Genomic DNA, 20,636 nt, shown 5'->3' with positions numbered 1-20,636 from the left:
TAAATTTTAATAACAGACAGGTGAAATCAGAAGCGCATTGTGAATGTAACAGAATTAATAATGACACGGTAATTAAGGTTTAAAATAAAAAAATAATCGATTTAAATATCCTCTTTTTTAAGGAACATGCTTCTGCAATTAATATTTCTATTTTGAATTCTATGTACTTAACAGTTGAATTGTCTTTGTGATTGGGAATATGATAACTGTTCTGCTGTTTAAACTGAAATCCATAAATAAAACGGTTATATGACACAGGTTGTAGAACATGTCGTCTAATTAGTAAATAATAATTTAAGCTAAATTGTTTGAAATCTGATACCTTGGATTGAAAACAGAATATAATTTGTGTTAATTAATGTTTAGTTTTCTTTTTATTAGAATAACAAAATCTAAGACCGTTGCGCCCCTACGTTCGAAAAAGCACACAAGTTCAACAAATTACGTTGCCTGTTTAAACACGTAAATAATTCCCTCTATATAAAAACATATACGATAAAATTAAATTGTTTTATAATTAACATTCGATAGTGTACCAGGTTACACTTATTATTTATTAATATAAGATAAAAGTATTTTTGAGAAAATTCACTTTATTCTAGTGAAATCTTAATAATGATTCTTATATTTTTTATCTTAATTTATAATAAAAGCTTTTACAGATAATTGATTTATAGAAACTACGCTTACAATATAAAAATACAAAAATGATACTGTTTTTTATTTATTTTTACGTTTTTTAATAATTAAATTTAAAAACATTTTTATATTCAAAACCAAATCCATTCCATTATTAGCAATGATGCTGTTGTTCAAATGTGTAGGGGAATTCAGCATAAAAACCGCTCTTTTAACAACGTAAACACATTACAACAGCATAAAATCAAATAATTTGTTAGTTAATATTTATCATTATATTTATTTAATATACTAATTAACAATTACAAGTTTTAGCCCGAATTTCAAACCTGATACCTAATTTCGTAGTAAAGAAATATCTTCTACGAATTCAGGTAAATATAACTATATTTATTTGTGTCCTTATAATTTGTTTTCTATATTTCTATATTTACAACCTTTAATTTTTTTCATATTACTAATTATCTCTTAATTAAATAGGCTATTTTGTACATATTTTGAGATTGTTTTGTTAATCTTTATTGTTTATACATATAATTTAATTTGCAATTGTTTAAAAAATAATTTTATTGGTGTAAATCCTTTTATCTTATTTATTGCAATATCCTGGTAACCAATACATTTAGTCTTTTGCGAAAGAAGTATTATTATTATTATTACTATTATTATCAATAGTTGTTAAGTATTATAAACGATTGTATCTTCAAAAAGTAAATTGTCAATAAGCTTTGTTTTTAAAAACATTCATTTTTATTTACAATTTTTTTCAAATTAGAGGATTTATTAATTGATATTTTATTAATATCTAGCGGTTGTTTGTAAAAACCAGTTTTTTCTTCTCACTGGCTCTGTTGAATGTCTCCTGGCGAAACGTGATCTGGGTTTATAATTTTATCGTTTTACCGCGGAGATGTGTTACAATGTATTTGACAAGATAAGGGTAAAATCGATTTTTATGAAGATTCTTGCGTTTGAAAGTGTGACAGTAAATTGTTGAAAAATCCAATCTAGTTTTACAAGGTTGTAATGAGTTGATAAATTCTACGCATGACGATAATTAGGGTGTGGTTATAAAATCAGTTTTACAAGGCTAATACAATAGAATGTTGAACCAGTTATATCCTAGAGGTAATTATAATTTATGAATTTAAAGATATCGCTCGCAATCCGGCAGAATTTCATAGAGCGTGTTTCTGGTAACGCTGTTCAACATAAAGTTAAAAAATTAACAATCAATGTAAGTAATGTTTAATTTTGAAAATAATTAAAATTATTAAACTTAATGTTGTTTTAATTTAGCCACCGTTAAACACCCGTTCGTTTACTGTGTATAGTCAGAGAAAATTCTATTTACAATGTTGCTATTTTTAATTTAAAAAAGTTAATTATTTTTTATTTATTTTCAATAAATGGTTTTTGGAATTTTTATTGATTATGTAACTTAAAAATGATTTTCCAACTTTAGAATATATTATTTTACTATTAAAAATTAACCAGCCATCCATTTGTGTAAAATTATAGTCTTTCGAGTTGCAAAAGTTAGTGCTCGGCAGTCGATTAATTTTTTTCCATGAATAAAATAAGCTCGGCTATATTTCAATATTTATTTAAATAACTAATAGTTTAATAAAAATTGCAAAATGTTTAAATAATTGAAAGTGAATAAGCCTATTATTTAAATAAAAACAAACAATTACTTAAATAAATACCGCTTTTATTCATTGTAATTTGTTGTGTTTTTAAAATATGTATTGATTGTTTATTATGTCGTTATTGTATTATTTATTTATCTCCAAAAGTAAATAAAGTTTCATTTCAACAGGGGTAAAACATAAGTTATTGGGCGGATATTGACCAATCAGGCCTATTGCAATTTGTTGTGTTTTAAAATATGTATTTTATTTCGACAGGGGTAAGTTAAATTGTATTTTATTTCGACCGGGGTTATACATAAGGGGCTATATCAACGGCGGATATTGACCAGCCACATTGTAATTTGTTGTGTTTTTAAAATATGTATTGATTGTTTATTATGTCGTTATTGTATTATTTATTTATCTCCAAATGTAAATAAAGTTTCATTTCAACAGGGGTAAAACATAAGTTATTGGGAGGATATTGACCAATCAGGCCTATTGCAATTTGTTGTGTTTTAAAATATGTATTTTATTTCGACAGGGGTAAGTTAGATAGCACGTGACAGACAAACTTGTCAAGGGTATAAAGCGAAGGTCTCGAATTCGTTTCCCCGTGTGTATTGATTGTTTATTTATTTATTTCCAAAAAGTAAATAAAGTTTAATTTTCAACAGGGGTAAGTTGGATATCACGTGACAGACAAACTTGTCAAGGCTATAAAGCGAAGGTTTCCCCATCTCGCAAATAACTAATTAGCATTTTAAATGACGAAAAAACGAAAAAACGAAAAAAGTGACACCAAAAGTGAATAAGCGTAAGTATTTGGTGGGGTTACATATTACCGCCGATATCTCGGGCCGACCTTGTCCGATCGTGACCAAACTTGTTGGGAGTATAGACCGAGGCTTAGGGGTGGTAGACAGTGCTCGAGCGTCGAGGTCAAAGATCATCTTCAAGGTGAAATTTAAAACAAAAATATGTTTTTCGATTTTTACAAGGACAAAAATTTTGTTTTTGGAAAATATTTTGGGGGGGGTGGGGTTGTTATGGCGGCCATCTTGGCGGCCATCTTGGAAAAAATGGTTCATATTTGAGCCATCTCTACTAACATGAAATTTTTTGTATAACCATTTTCGGACGTCCTCAATCCATTTAAATGGTTTTTAACCAATTTGAGGGTGGTGAGAGTTATCTTTTAAGGCTTTCCTAGCTGCTTCTACCGAATTACCCCACAATTCATACCAAATTTCATTACAGCTGTCCAATTTGGAGATTACCTTATCATATTTATTTTCTTTGGATTTTTCATGAAAAATGTTTTCTTCAATTACCCTAAGCGATTCAACAAAGGAATAATAATTTTAACCGTCTTCTCTAAATAAGAAAATGCCTTATTTGATAAAAAAAAAGGGAGCCCTCCTCTGTCCTCCTTTAGTGTCCTGCCATGAAAGTCTTCCTCTAATTGGTTTTGTTTTACTAGGCATTCGCTCCAAAAGGTTTCACAGTTGTAGAAGCCAATTATTTCATTCGCAACATAGCCGGCTACTTAATGTTGTGTTTTTAGATCTTTTTTTTAAGTCAGCTGGACTTAAAACACATTTAGTTGTTGTTTTGGTCAACTTTTGCTTCTTCGTTTGTTTTTCGGTGAAATATATGAAAAGACAATCCAAAAACTCCATAACAAATACCGAGATGACAGTTCTCTTTTCAATTTCATTCATTTTTAGGAAACATTTTAATTGTGAAAAGGATGGGAGCATCTCCGGTAAAAAAAATTCATTGGTCAAAAGTCTGATGCGATTAAAATTATACCGCAATTTATCAAACTTGTTTGAACCTTCGATTGCAAAAATTGATAAATAATCCAAAGCTTCATCTGTGATATCAGTGATCAGGGTATCTCTTTTAATTCTGCTAAGCCAGCCTATTTCAAATTTCTATTTCTATTTATAGAAACACGCTTAATTGTAAATCATATTTACAATAACAACTTACTTTAAGAAATGGTAATTCTGGTGTTTGAATATCTTCTTTTGGTAATGATGCCAATCTTGAAGAATTTTCTTAAATTTCAGTCAAATATTCCTTAAGAATGTCGATATTAAACACGAACCCTATTAAATGGTAAATGAAATAGAATGAACTATTAAGTTTAGACAAATTATGCTTGAATCGCTTGTAAGATTATATTACCCACCTATAGTAAGTCTAGGTTTTTTCTTTCGATTTTAAACTTTTTTAGTGCTTTAATTGTGGTCCATCATGTTTTAAAACTTCGAGTTGAACGCAAAACGCGTCAAAACACGCAACGCAACTTCCGAAAAAAAACTTTGTTTCTTTCCCTAGATGGCAGTAGTGCGCCACCATGGAGCGAATTTTTTCTGAGTTCCAGCGGAAAGTGGGTAAACCACCATCGGCAACGCGCGAGAGAGTGATTTCGAATCTAGGGTACGAGTTTAAATTATGTTTGATCAGATCAATGGTTATCTTACCAAATCGTATGTAGTTCGAAAATAAAAGCTGTAGGTTTTTAATTCAAAAAAATCAAACGTGAAAATGTAAAAAATCGGCTATTTTGAAGAATAGGTACTTTTGTTTTTTTTTAGATTACAGAAAAGCAATATCGAAAAATTATTTTGAACCAAGCAAAACGCGAAAATTTAAAAAAAAACCTGTCTTTCTGATAATTAAAGACACGAAACTACAAGCAAGACAAAACAGAGGAAACTTCAATTTCCGATAAATAATTTTAATAATAATTATATGATAAGTTAGCCTCTGTTTAATTAACGCCTTAACACCCGTTTTACCATTGATTAATCCTAAATATCCCTTGAGTGTGCTCTTTGCGAGATAATATTAAGTAGCCAGCGGTCCGAGTGTGTCTGTAGCCTTTTGGTGAAGTGATAAACCACAGTGTAGACTGCCGGACAGTGTTGATTTTCCAAGTTGGTCTCTTTTTTTTGTAGTTGCTGACTAAGTGAAGCAGAAATTCTTCGTCTTCAGCATCTTTAATAACAGTCGTAAGTCTTCGAAGAGGTTTTTTAGCGTAATGTTGGAAATTCATTACTAAAGAATAAATTTCACCTCGCTGGTCTTGCAATTTGTTATTTAAACGCTTTTTTTTCTGCGAAGGTTACGCCAATTCCTTTTCAATATTTCCAAATTGGTAGGAATTGTATTTACCGGATCTTGATCTCTCTGGCTGCTACTGGGTGTTTCAATTGCAGAATTAGCAAAGTGTCCAGCAGCTTGGCTTTGATCTTCAGGAGATACAATTCTAATTACCGGTATGAAATAACCTGTATCAGAGTGTAGTATTTTAGTTGATGGATCTGAAAAATTAATATTTTGATTGGGAAGTTTCCTCTTGCGTGGCTGTTTCGGTATTGCAGTTTTTCCAAGCTTTTGTAACTTAAGACCTTTACGGTAATCTAGCTGTTTCACAAAAGTGTAAACAACATACAACTATCAATTCTAATCTTTCATTTATTGGAAAATTATTCAGACAGATATTTTCTAACCACATGCTTTTCAACGCCCCATCAGAAGGAAACTCGAGGAAAGAAACTCCAAGTGTTTTGCCTTTTACAGAAGGGCAATAGGGAGCACAAAACGAAAGCATTTTTGTTTTTTTTCTACAAAACGTATTGATATGTAATATCTTTAAATAATAATTGAAAAATGAAATAAATTTCTTTTTACATTAATTAAATACCATTCAGCACTAAGTAATTACCAAATGTTGAAATTTCCCACCGCGAAAATGGTTTTAAAAGACGACAAATCTTAAACCCGACAGGGCTTAACTATTCAGACAAACTATTTAAAAATTTAATGGTCGACATTACTGGATAAGCGTAGGCCTCCCGACATTCATATGGTTTCATTTGACTGTTCTAAAGCATTTGACTCTGTTTGCCCAAAGCGACTGTTGTTTAAACTTGAAAGAGCTGGTATCTATGTAGTGCTTTTGAAGTGGATTCAAGATTTTTTACACAACCGCTTCCAACGTGTTGTGTATCGCGGTGAATTCAGTTCTCACTGACCGGTCATTTCTTGTGTGCCTCAGCTGTCAATACTTGGACCCTTACTTTTCAACTTTTTCGTCTCTGATCTCCCATCTGTTCTGGCTCACGATTTTTCGCTTTACCAATATGCTGGTGATAGCTACATTTCTCTCGCGATTCGTTCTGCGGCTGACCGTTTGTCCCTGCAGGATAATGTCACTCGTGTCTTCCAATGGGGTGTTGCCAATAACATTTCCTTAAATCTCAAGAAATGTAACTTCATGATAATTAACAGAAATAATTCTAACGTGTTTGTTTCGTACGAGATAAATGGTGTGGCTCATGCTCGCGTTTAAACTATGAAGGTCCTCGGTGTTTTTGTTCCAATGGACCTTAAATGGGCTTCTCATGTCAATTACGCTTGTAATCGTGCCCGTCGTTTGTGTGGACTAATTCGTCGTGTTACTGGTTATACCCACGCGTCCATCACGCTCTTTCGTTCGATGTGTTTACCAGTCCTTGACTACGCCTCTCAGTTTTGGAATCATTCTCTTATAAAGGACATTGCTTCTCTGGATATCTCTCTTACAGTCAACGACTAGCTGACATTCGTATATTACCACTATCTGTTCGCAGAGACGTTTGTCATATGATTACACTCTTGAATTTGACCAGGTCAGAGACATTCAATCTTAGCAATTACTTGACATTTAGTGCCCGGGAGTCTCGCCCTACGTAATTTGTCAAGGTTGCCCAATGCTCGGCTTTGAAAAATTAATTTTTCATCCGGAGTGCTCGTTCTCGAACTCGTTGTTCACCGACATCCGGGAGAATGCCACTTAGTTTTTGATTCAGCAATTTCGTTCCTTAGTATCGGAATTCCTTTTTGACAATTAGCTTTCTCAAAATTCTTAATTTTTCTGCAAAAACAGTTACCAATGAATCAGCGGCTTCATTTCTATTTAATGAAGAGTGCGAATTCATGACAACATCCACTTCTTGAGTCCCACTATCATCAGTACTTGTCATTTCTTTGTTAACAGGGTAAATTTCTGAAGACTCAAAATACACATTCGCCAAACTTTTTAACAAATCATCAGATATGTGACCGTATTCTTTCATATCCATAGTTGTGAAACAAATATATTTTAAATTTACCGCATTATGTAGCTTCAAATTGCAATATTTAAAAAAATTTAAAAGGAGCCCTAATACATTTAACTATTTTATACTCATCGTGGAAATTATCAAGGAACAAAATCTCCGCTTGATGATAGCAAATTATAAACTCATCAATGTTACGCAATCATACCGTTAACTCTTTTAGAATATAATAATCCACCCAAAAACCATTCGGTTAAAAACTGCAAGGTCCTTTAAACAAAAACGTTACGTCCTATATTACTCTAGACCATAGAAGTAGTGAAATCAAATAAGGGGAAGATCTGTAATTATATTCCCATAAACGTCATAAACTGGACTTATTTATCGACAAGTGATGTGCTCTAAAGTAATATGCTAGACCTTGCGCGTCCTAAGTGTTTTACTGAGTTAAAATCCTTTGTAGAACCATTTCTTAGCTTAGCTGTAACTATTCTAATGATACAATATCAGTTAGATAATTTACCAAGTAAATTAAAAAGGTCAATATAAGATAAAACGTTTTCTTAAGAATGTATAAAGAGTGAACAAATCATAAAATTTACAACACAGCGGACGAAAGGCAAGCATAAATATCAAGAACTAGTTCCTAAAAACGATGTAGATGGCAGCATTACCTAATCACCGGACTATTTCAACCTCCCGACTTTAAAGTTTTCTTTCATTCTCGCAAAATAAAAACACTCGATAAAATTACTCAAACTCTCCGTACTAGTGGTACTCGAACATTTATGTACATTATCGATAGGTGGCGGTGCGACTACTGAAACTGGCGAATAACTGAAAGCAGACAAGTTGTTGACTGCAGTGACGTAATTGCTGCAGTCAACAACTTGTCTGCTTTATTTAATTATGGTCTTAAGCAGCCTTGGAAATAAGGTTTTTTTTAAACTGGTCCTTATGACCAGTGAACCCCTAGCATATGAATTATTAAACTGGTCCTTATGACCAGTGACCCCCTAGCTTATGAATTATTAAACTGGTCTTATATAAAATGTTCAAATGTCATTTATATGCCTAAAAAAACATATACTACATGTTTAGAAGTTAGATTATGTTGGTAACATTAACTTTACACGTATTCAAAATAGTTAACTTTATTTTACGAGTACCACCAGAATAGTACAATATAGTACTATCTCACCTAAGACTACTACCAGAGCCTAGAAGACCCTCGTAATTTACCGTATTACCTCTGTTTCTCAATGCCCCGTAACTCCAGAGTCCCCGGTCCGTTACCGCGTAGCCAGGTAGCAGCCTACCGTACTCGGGGGAAAGCGAGACTAGAGGATTGAGGGTTTGAGGCCAGAAGGGGGTTAGGCAGTTCGACTCGTTCAAGGGATGCGAGCGAAGGGACTCTACATAAAACCTCGACGTGCGGCCCCGGCGGTAGTAAGAGGAGTCGCTGTACATAGAAATCCAGTGAATAGGGAAATCCAAATTGATATAAACCTTGAATTAATAGGTCATCTCGTATTATTTGGAATTATTAAACTGGTCACCACCTGTTTTTTTGTTATTATTTCGAATTAATAAACTGGACACGGTGACCAGTGACCCCCCAAATTTTGAATAAATAAACTGGTCTGAACAATTAATTAACTGGTCTTTGACCACCTGACCACCGTTATTTCCAAGGCTGGTCTTACGGTAATAGAGTAAATTTAAACAAACAAGATATATTTCGATCTAAACAATATATTTGATACACTGCGATTCTAATATTAGCCATTCTCTTTGAAATGTTTTATGGTTGTACAAAGGATTTTAACTCAGTAAAACACTTAGGACGCGCAAGGTCTAGCATATTACTTCAGAGCACATCACTTAACGATAAATAAGTCCAGTTTATAACGTTTATGGAAATATAATTACAGATCTGGCCCGTTATTTTGTTTCACTACTTTTATGGCCTAGAGTAATATAGGACGTGACGTTTTTGTTTAAAGGACCTTGCAATTTTTAACCGAATGGTTTTTGGGTGGATTTTTATATTATAAGGGTAATGATCAATTAATTTGGGTGGGGCAATTAAAGCAGACCGAATATTACCGTTTACCAAATTTAAAGATAGGTAGATAAATAGTAAACATTTAATCTATTGGCCGGAATTTATTATGATAGTCAGTCTAATTTTATTAACTCCTATATAAACGAAATAAGCTTGACCACGTCGTAATTTAATTAATCTAAATTAAAATGTCGGACGCGGTCCGCCTTAAACGCCGTCATCCCGATATTTTAGCGTTGGCTTGAATCTGAATATCCCTTCTGCTGTAGGAGGTGCATTTCTAAAATTTATAGCAATCGATGGACCACATATTGTTATATTATTGACGTTAATTTAAATAAGATTGACCGCGTCATAATTTATTTAATCGAAAATTAAATCTCGAACTCGGTCCGCCTTAAACGCTATCATCCCAATATTTTAGCGTTGGTTTGAATGTCAATATCCCTTCTGCTGTAGGTGGTGCATTTCAAAATAATATAACAATCGATGAAACACTTAATGTTGTATCATCGATGGTAATTTGAATCAGATTGACCGCGACATAATTTAATTAATCGTTATTAAAAAGTCAGACGCGGTCCGCTTTCAACGCCGTCAATATTTCATTTATAAAGGAGTTAGTAAAATTAGACTAACTATCATTATAAATTCCGGCAAATAGATCAAATACGTTTAGTATTTATCTACCTATCTTTAAATTTGGTAAACGGTAATATTCGGTCTGCTATAATCATCCCCAACCAAATTAATTGATCATTACCCTTATAATATTAAAATAATATTAATTTCAAACACTTTTCCTATTCATATTTGATTAAACACGTAGTGTAGTATCATTGACGTTAATTTCATTGAAATATTATTATTTCAATCACATTTCTAATATCAAATTTTAGTAAATTAATGGAAACTTCAAAAACGCATATCGCCATCTGTTTTAGTTTTCTTTGTAATTAATGTTTTTCTCCGCATCAGATTTGATAGTAAGGTTGCTGTAAAAATGACGTCACATTTCAACGAATACTCCCTTCCCCTTTAATATTTAGCAAAACTTGTACAAACCTCCCTCCCCGCACAGCGTAACGTCATTTCTAAACGGTTGCTACCAAGCAGCAAATTACACATATTTTACTATCAAGTCTAAGCGCTAAAATTTAAACTTAAAATTTTGATACGATTAATTAATGATATTTAATTCCAGTACATATCTCTCTGATCTAACTGAAATGGAACTAGATATTATTATCAAAGATACGATTCGCAATTTACTGTTTAGAATGACCACACCAATCAAGTCGCTATAGTGAGCGCATGCGGGAAAACTAAGTACGAAGAAGATTGATTAAAAATTCACAAAAAACTAGCTTAATTTAAGGTTTTATATTATGAGTGATGATTTTAAGTTCAACGTTTTTAATGATATACATGTAGATGATTTGAAAAGATTACTTAAAAGTTGAATATTTACAAATCGGTTTGATCGCTTTTTGTTTATTCAATTTATAAAAAGAAGTTTGTAAATATAAATGAAGAAATCGTTGGAAATCATCTTTAGCTTAGTTCAGTCAATTAATTTTGGTCTTAAAGAAAAATGTAACGTTTATAAAGCGTTGAGTCTGCAAGTTCTTCGGTTTCCCCTTTCCATAAAAACCTGTAGAGGTTAACGTTGAGTAGTGAGTTAAGGAGCTGTTGGCTCTTGTGGAATGTTGGGCTCGGCACTACCTTCCTACGTAATATAACCCGGCCACCAGGAATAAGGGCCTTAAAAATCGGCTGATGACTGTAGTTGTCCTTCTTTGGCTAGCCGGCATAATCAGTTAACCGACTAACCGAAAATATTTTATCCAGTGATCCTGCTTTGGCTTCGAAGTCGGTTAGCTAGAAGAGAGAGGCTTTAATTGAAGGGCCTATTGTGTATATTTTCGTTGGAAAAGAAACCGTCGCTAGGTGGCGATGATAAAGATGTGATTGTCTATTTCGACATTCTATAGTGCTCTCGAGAGCATTGCCCTCGTTGTCATCAGGCACTTTCAATAAACGTGTGGGTCTAACGAGTTTCCAACCGCAGAGCGTATTTCGTCGCTGTCATTCCCGACTTTGCGGCTTCTTAGACCGTCCGAACACAAAACACCCCACAGAAAGTGCCACAAAAATGACGACGATAAAAAGAAAACGTTTTTAAAGGCAACAGCTGCCAGGGAGACCGCTGAGTTGCCAGCTGTAAGTGACGTCTTGCAGCGGAACAAATAGAAATAAAACTAGCCCAAATTATCCCCTGCCGTTTAAATTTGTGTTTTAAAAATAGGCGAAATTATCGGCCATTTCTTTACAGGGAGTATGAACTAACAAGGAGACTACCCGAGGTGGTTATCACCGATTTTGTTGAAACTCGGGAGTTAGTTAGACCTTATGGTAGTATGATAATTCGCTAGCGAAACGGGTATAGGCGGCGCCACAGTCGCTACCCCTGCAGCTTGGTTTGTCTGCGTACTTTGTTGATCAAAACCAACGATTAATATGGCGGATTGTAGGCGCAGAGGTGGCATAAACTGACTTTTTGTAGTAATACTGCCTTTACAAATATTACAATTCGAGTAAATGGTGAGAAAAGAACGTTGGAGTTATTGTTTCACAATTTTCCGAAATGCAAAAATCTTTTTAATGTGTGGTTAACTAATATAAAATCAGGGAAGATGCCTAGTTAGTGGCCACAGATTTGCAGCGCCCATTTTAAAGATAAAGACTTTTTAGAAAGAAATGGTGAGACACAAATTTTACTTGTTATTACTGATTTTAAAGTTAATATTATTAAATATATATCATAATAACTGTCATTTAGATGAAGAGAATTCAAGAGACGCATGAAATGCAGTGCCATTCCAAGCAATAATTTACCATGTAGACTTATTACAAATCCACTGTAACTAAATAAAAAGAGAGGACCCTACGTTTTGTGAATCGTTTTAAAGGTTATCTGTTTTATTATATACTGCAAAATAAGGAAATGCTAATGAATTAAATTAATTTTAGGTCAAGCCGTTCGATTGTCATTATCGCTGGAAAATATTACATTGAGGCCCACAAAATTATGCGTTAAAAGGGCAATTTTCCTATCTTTGCCACCCTGATGGTTCGGTATGAGTTTTCGAGTTGATTAATAACATTTCGAGCTATTACCGCAGATCCCAATATGATTAAAAATAATACTGTAAATTCAAATGGTTTTTATTTTTAATACTTATTTGCATATCTTAACATTTTATTCACTTCTATTGTAATTTCTAATTAAGTGGTTTCTTAAATGAATTTAATTGCTTTTAACTTTGAATTAATTCTATAATACATTTGTTTTTGCCTTTTTAGGTAACATGGCTTTGAGTAGAAAATTCATAACATAAATAGTTCAGTTCATTTGTTATCTACAAATACTAATTGGCCAAAATTTAAAATAGGAACTAATTTAACATATTAAAAATATAACTTTCCTTGACTAGAAGTGTAAATTTAATTATAAGTTTTCTTTAACTAAAATCTAAAATAAAAATTATATATTTGGACAACGTTTTTCTTCAAATATTGTCAGTCTCTCTTAATATCAATTAAAAATAGCCCTTGAGAGAATAGACAAAAAAATGAAAAGGCCTAGCTGAATTTTTACATAGTAGCCTCTACAGTCGTTAGCCAGTAGATTCCTTCCTTTCCAACTTAGTTATTTTATGCCACTGCCTCTTCAATTGATATTATCTTCGCTACAAATGGACTCTCCACAAATATTTCATCCCGACTAAAAGCTAGAAATAAATTTTTGAGACTAACTAAGTGACCAAATAAGAGTACATAAACCTTTTTGAGCCAGCCAAATTTAACCCTCGCAACTCTAACCATTTTATTACCGTACAATACCGAAGGCACAGTTAGTTCTTTTCCTTCAATTTACCCCACTTCTAAAGTCAGAAAGTTGGGATAGCTCTCAGTATCTTTATATATTAAATAGACCAGCAATTTACTGCATGTTTGCAAAAGCCTGAATTTCTAGAATAATAAGTAAAACATGTTACATTAAAGAATTGGGTTTTAATAAAAAATATATTTACCCCCAATTGCATGAACAATGGACACTTTCAATGCTGTGTTTTCCATCACCAACTTCAAATTTTAACTTTTGTTTTAAGCATCCGCACACCTTATTCTATGGATCAAGAGTAGACTACTCTCCAATATACTTAAAAATTTCAAGCATGGAGCGATTCACTAATATACCAAATAAAATTATTTAAAATACATTATACAAAATGCTGAAGCTACTAGTCTATGAAATTAGAACAATCTGGGCTTGTTCTAACGTGAAGATAATAATAAATTTCCTACATACGTTTAAAACTTTCAAACTGATCCCGTGTATGAATTCTCCAAGGCCTACTCATAGTGTTATTAAACTCGAATATTTATACTTATATTTACGAATTCAATACAGTTCAAAATTAATAAATAAATGTCGTATATACACCTTTGTTAATACAAAACATTCGAACACGCTTTAAAAAATATGCTAAAATCGTTAGTAAAATGTTTTAATTGATGTTATAAAACGCACATTTTCGCATAACGCCATTACTCGTATCACCCAAATATAGTTCTAGGCAGTGTGACTAGGTGGCGCAGCTGTAGTTTTCGGTGGCGAATTGGCAACGAGAAAAGTTGCAATGGGCTTTAGTTTTCCTATGGCAACCCAAAATGTTTTTGACCTCTCCATTTAAAAAATCATGGTATTTTCTAGGTAACCCAAATTTTGTTTAAATTTAACCAAAATTTATCAATTTTAGCCAAAATCATTGATCAATTTTACCCAAAATAGGTCAAATTAATCTTTTTGGGTATTTTTGAAAATAAAAAAAAGCCCATTGCAACTTTTCCCTTTGGCAATTTTCATACTACCATAAGGTCTACCTAAACCCCGAGTTTCAACAAAATCGGTGATAACCACCTAGGGTAGTCTCCTTGTAAGTCGTAAAATCGTCTGCTGGAACGCGCTACGACTTCTTTTTAACATAACTTGCTTCTGTTAAACCTGGATCCCGAAATGTGATATTCGTTGATTTACCATAAATATTAGTAGTACATATAACCATTACAGATAGAGGCCGGGAAACCAACATTTACTTAGCCTAGTTGATTATTACTATTAAAGCGAAGCCATTTGAGGTTCGAGAACTTTTAATGATTTTATTTAGGCTAGATGGCGCTAATATAATAAGAAACAAATGCACACTATGCGTCGTCTTACATAAACGTTTAAACCAAGATTGAACTTTGGAAAAATTTGGCATTAAAAAGAAACACGGTAAAATTAATATTTTACGCGAATTTTCAATTATTTAAAATTTCTAAATTTCATATACTTTTGCCATCTGGTAAGCCTACGGGTATTTAAAATCTGGCCTCAAATGGCGTTACCCCTGTGAAAGGATCTTCTCCCTTGTTAAATGCGTCTACATTAAATAATTGTAGAAGAAACTTTTAAATAATTGTTTACTATAAATTTATTATTAATTATAATTATTAATTGGATTATTATTAAAAACAACTATTATCTATGAACTTAACTTATATTTTGAATAGTTAAAATAGTTACGAATCGTTACAATCGAAACCAGGGGTGGAAATATTTTTAGTTTAAATGAGTACCATTTTCAAGGTCGAGATCACCATTTCCAAGGTCGAAGTTGCCCCGATAGTAATAGCTATTTTTTATAATAAGGTTTTAGTATATTGTAGAGATCAACATTTGGTCGAAATCACTTTTTCAAGGTCGAAATCTCTATTTATAGTATAGATATTTTAATTACAATATTTTAGTATAATTTTTGGTTAAACATTCTGAAGGTCACCATTTACTAAAGATCACCTATTCGCCAACTGATCTAAGTCCTTCTAAACAAGCCCAAAAACCAGAGCTTCGAACTTTTAGAAATAGCACGAATGGGCGGGAAAACCGTCCAGCTGGCAACACTGCCTCCGAATGTTTGCGTCTCGTTCATTCTATTTAACTTTACGGCTTCCGCGAAATAACTATTACGACAACAGAAACGCTTCCTAGTTTAATTTTAGCTCTATCGGCGGAGAGGCGAACGAGACAATGCAAGGAGACACAGACGATGGCCTATATAGAGAAGGACAAACATTGTAGTACTTCAACCTCTCATTTCATTAGCTCTTTCTCCACCGCGGAATAAAGACTCTATTCCAGAATGAAGAATGGCTCACTGCCATGATTGGATTTTTATATCTATTTTTCTATTATATCCAGAACCACTGATTGCCTGTTAGCGCTATAAAGGCAGGGATTTTTCGGCCTCCGTTGGAAAATAGTCTACTATAGCGTTATGTTAGTGAGTGTAGAGAGCTGTTGACTTGCGTGGCCGCCACCTCCTACCGGCATTAAAAATCGCTAGATTATTTGGTCCTAAGGTGGTGCCTTGGAAATTAGCCAAGCTGATTATTATTATTATTATTATTATTATTATTGTTTTGTGCCTGTTTACTTTTGATAAAAGGAAATGAAAGATGAAGTGTTTCTCTACTCTGATTGTAGATGAGTCTTCAGTTTACTACAAATTAATTATGAATAAATGACCTAATAGCGCTAGAGAAAGTGCTATTGAATCAACTTCTTTTTCAACCTGATAAGAACAATTTTTAACCTTTAAAATTTTATTTTATATTTTTTTGCACTCCAGTCCGTTGGTGCCGTGTGTCTCTTCCTCTCACGCAAACAGTTCTCTGGTTCGCTTTTCAAGATCGTCTATTTCGGAAACGCTCAATTTCAGTTTCTCAAGGAACTTTTGTTTGAGTTCATCAAATGTTTCTGCAGCATAATTGGGCTGTTGAGCACTTGGTCCGCCATCTATTTCGACTGTCGGCGCGGCCATAGTTATCGCTACCTTGCAATGCGTTTCGGCTTCGCTTAAGGCCAAACGTTTCTTGTGTTTTGGCGATTCCTAGCCACTTTAAATGTGAAGCGTTTTAGAACCATAGAAGAACTTCTTTTAAATGCCTGCTTCCATGTCTTTTGGTGAAACTCGCTTCCATAGATTTGACTGAGGCCAGCGCCCGTCGACCTTCTATTCATTGCTCCTTTTCGAGATCTACGAAATTGCTTGTGGCCGATGAACTTCTATAACAACTGCTTGTATGTTTCGGCCGCGTTGGTGCGGTTTTGAAGCATCGAGTCCACTTTGTTGGCCAGGTACTGGCATCGATTGAAATATATTTAGAGTGCCGATTTTATGTTTGCTAGAGATGCATAAGCTAGGACAAGAGTTCATATGGCTTCCAAAAACGTGTTTCGGACCATTTAGAAGCTCTTTCCTCAAATCTGAAGCTTGTTTTCCGTTTTCGGCGTTCATTTTAATGGCTTGACGAGCAGCAGTTGTGTTCTATTTACTAAGAAGTTTCGCATTCCGTCCCAATTTGGCAATTCTGTAAAAGCCCGACGCATAATATTTCACGGCGTGGTTGGCACCTTCAATTTTACTCGCATCTCTTTCGTATGATACCCTCTCCGGGATGTTCTTGAATACGCCAGAGTGTCCGTCACCTATCATAGGTTTATACCAAAAGACGTGCATGGATTCGCTCTCATTGAACCCTTCAACAATGATGTCCGGTTCCATTCCTCCAGACGATCCCGTCCAATTTCTGTAGCACACGTGCTATATTGGCTTCTCTTTTTTGGTGGCCATAACGAAAGTACTACAAAATTTGTTTCTTAATCCTAAAAATATAATTTTTTCGTTCTGGCACCAATAATTACGGTGGCTCCGGATTTGGCGGTAAATCTATGACCGTAACTTCGTTGACACTAGCCACCGTCCACGATCACTGTGATATACGGAACGCCATCAGCATCGACATCTCCCACTTCCAGAGCTAAGTGATATCCTTCCCTGCCGGCTTCGTCAATGGCCTGGCTTAGTGTTGATCCCGAGTACTAAATAAAATAGCGTTATCAATAAATTTTATGGCAACGTCACTCGAACAATTTTTTACTTTTCCTACTTTCATAACACTTCTTAGCGAAGTTATAGACAACACAGAGGTATGTTGTCTCAAAAAGGTTAAAATTTAGTTTAGTTCGTAATAAAAATTCTTTTAGAGAATATGAGTGAGTGTTACTTACTCATGAAATCCTTGTAATATCGTATCAAAATCAGAGTTTTGGCTATAGAAGATGATAATCACGTATGGTCTCGGTCGCTTCTATCTGTCGACACTGTAAAGTAGACGTTCAATTCGATCCCGCTTTCATCCAATTCAGTTGAGTCATTATTCGAACTAGTAACATTGTCAGTCGAGTTCGATGTCCGTAAATAAACTTTATCTTTCCGTTCTTCGGGCTTCTTGCTGAACTGAGCAAAACCATTTCTTCTCGCGTCGCAAACAAGAGTGATTCAATTTCCAAAAGAACCAAAACTCGATCGTTCTGGAACTGCCGCGTTATTGCTTCAACGCTTTTACTGTACAAGTAAAGCCTACAAGCTCCAAGGTATGCCTAAATTTAACAATGTCTCTGGGGAAATTCAAAGAAGCTCTTGGAATCGCCACGGCGCCGTTGAAATTAATTTGGACATGAGAAAAAGGGTTGGGCACTTGTCACGTAAATTGTAAATACATACGATTTAAACGCAGATATATTTGTGAAATAAATATAAGCTACAAATATAATATGGATTACTCGTACAGAAATCAATGCTATATACCTTACACTTACAAATAACCGATGTCAATGTTCCCTGACCTTTGGCAGTTGTATTAGGTGACATTGATTTCTTGTATAGTCTAAACTAAAATTGTAATCGTGTATGTAACATTTTTTTTGATTTTCTCTACTATGTGACGCGAACTATAAGCCTATATTGCGCCTATATGATAAAATGGTTACTAATTATATATATATAAAACAATTATATACAAATTAAATTAGCAGCCTTCACCATATGTAAAATGGTTAGATCGCGAAATTAAAATGCAAAAGCGACCATCCATTTAGAGAGATCTAGCCGAGAAGAATGTAAGAAAAGACAAAAATGGTTGCTCCCCGTCTTTTTGGGACAACGAGAAGGGAGCACTGCCATTTCAAAGCGAGGGGCTAACCCCTTCCCGTAATCGGTGTACACCCTAACTGTAATGATTACGTAATCTTCTGTAATCTTTTGAACTCATTCGTAATCCCACAAATCTGTATATTGGTTCTTTTAGAGCGAGAAAACCCTGGATTTAATTTTAAAATATAATTGTGCAGCATGACTCGCGAACAATGAAATAAAAATTTAGACTACTATACAAATGCATAAGCTCCACGAAAAGATAGTATGTGTTCGCCGTTTAACTACAAAAACTAAATAGCATTAAAATAAAGCCTAAATAAACAACATGCGTTTTACGCGCTCCAAATTTAAGCCCTATGATGGGTTATTAGCAATTTATATTTTTCCCCACAATTAGTTCCGCGGAACCGCGGTACACAGTTTGCGAAACACAGATCAACCGAAGTCGCATCACCACGCTGTGAGCCACCACTGACTGAACGAAGTTGCTCAATTTAACTTTCCCGCTGAACAAGATCTACTTACCTTCGTATTGGAAGTGCTCGCTCGTTTTCGAGAGGATTTACAAAAATTAACGTTTACAATAGATGGCGATACCATCTCTAAAAACGTCGAAGGCGAATAGGTTGAAAGGTTCAATCTCCTCGACGAGCCGTGCGTCTTACGACAGATACGAGGTGGGCCGCGCCCTGTGGAAGTCCGTCGCCGTCCCCGCCCTGACGTTTGCCACGGAAAGTTTGTGTCTAAATGCCACAACTTGGAAGATTCTCGAGCGAAGGCAAAGGGAAGTTGGCAAGGTGTCCCTGGGAGGCAACGCCATCACGGCTAACGCGGCCATAGAAGGGGAGATTGGCTGGTCCACTTTCGAGGCACGAGAAGCCCGAGCGAAGATGAATTTCCTCGGAGCATGCCTACAGGCTCCCCCGGATCGCCAGATACGTGCGGTATACGACTATATCGATAGGCCCGCCCACCGAACGCAATGGAGCCGCCGCACAAATCGCCTCTACAGGAAGTTCGCGGTCCGGGCGAACCTGGGAACCTGCCCCACCACAAAACTGTGGCGACAACAGGTATGGCGGGACGTCGCAGCGACAAACGAATCGCGCTGGAAAAAAGAGGTCAGTAGCAAGAACAGCCTTCGGGACTACGCCTTAAAGCAAAAGCCAGCCAAAGAAGCCATATATGACAACAGCCGAGGAAGCTGCCTACTGTTCCAGGCACGCACCGGCGCCCTCCCAACGGCAGCCAGGGAGTTCGAGATCCTTGGGAACGCACCAACATGCAAACTCTGCACTGCCCCGTCAGAAACCGTGGCTCACATCTTGGAAGAGTGCCCGGCGTTGACCCCGGAGCGACTTTTAATACGCGAGTCCGAGCAAATGCCTATGGTAGTAGCCCCATCATCCCCGGATTATCTCCGATGGCTTGGACTAACTGAAGACAAACAAAAAACAGAGACGACGGAGGCCACCAAACACCTCTTGGACAGGTGGTGGTCGCTCCGCAAACCTACAAAAAGACCAACGTGGTGACACACACCATGTCCCCCCACTGCGCCCCTTATCCGAAAGTTTAAGTGAGTCTCCCTGATTTAAAAGGGACCAAATTCGGAGTGGAAAAGTGAACTGAACTGAACTGAACTGTCAAAATGAATTCACCCGTAAACTTTGGATAGTTAGTACAGGTAAATGTGTTACAGTTCTTCGAAAACTACCTTATCTAGAATATTCCAGTTTTGACGCCATATTATAAACTGCTTTGGCAAAAAGAAGGAATAATCATACCTGTGTAACTATTGTTTATTATTAGTTCTTAATACAGTGTTTGTAAAAAACTGATTTCAGAGAAGAATTTGTGATGTGAGCTGCTTTGAAAACTTCATAAGGTAATCTTTAAATTTAACTTGTCATCTGGTGGTTTTTTAATCAGAACAATGAAGATAATATTTGTATAATTCTCGTTTTCTTCTACGAAAACATTTCGTGCTAAACTACTATATTTTTTAAGGCAAGTGTCGGCTCTAGTGTAGTTGCGTTCTCGCTCGACAGTTGTTGCCACCGTGCAA

Source organism: Leiobunum rupestre, chromosome 3 (assembly GCF_980474605.1).
Source record: "Leiobunum rupestre chromosome 3, qqLeiRupe1.1.hap1, whole genome shotgun sequence".
Taxonomy (NCBI): Eukaryota; Metazoa; Arthropoda; class Arachnida; order Opiliones; family Sclerosomatidae; genus Leiobunum; species Leiobunum rupestre.
This window is presented reverse-complemented; position numbering follows the sequence as displayed.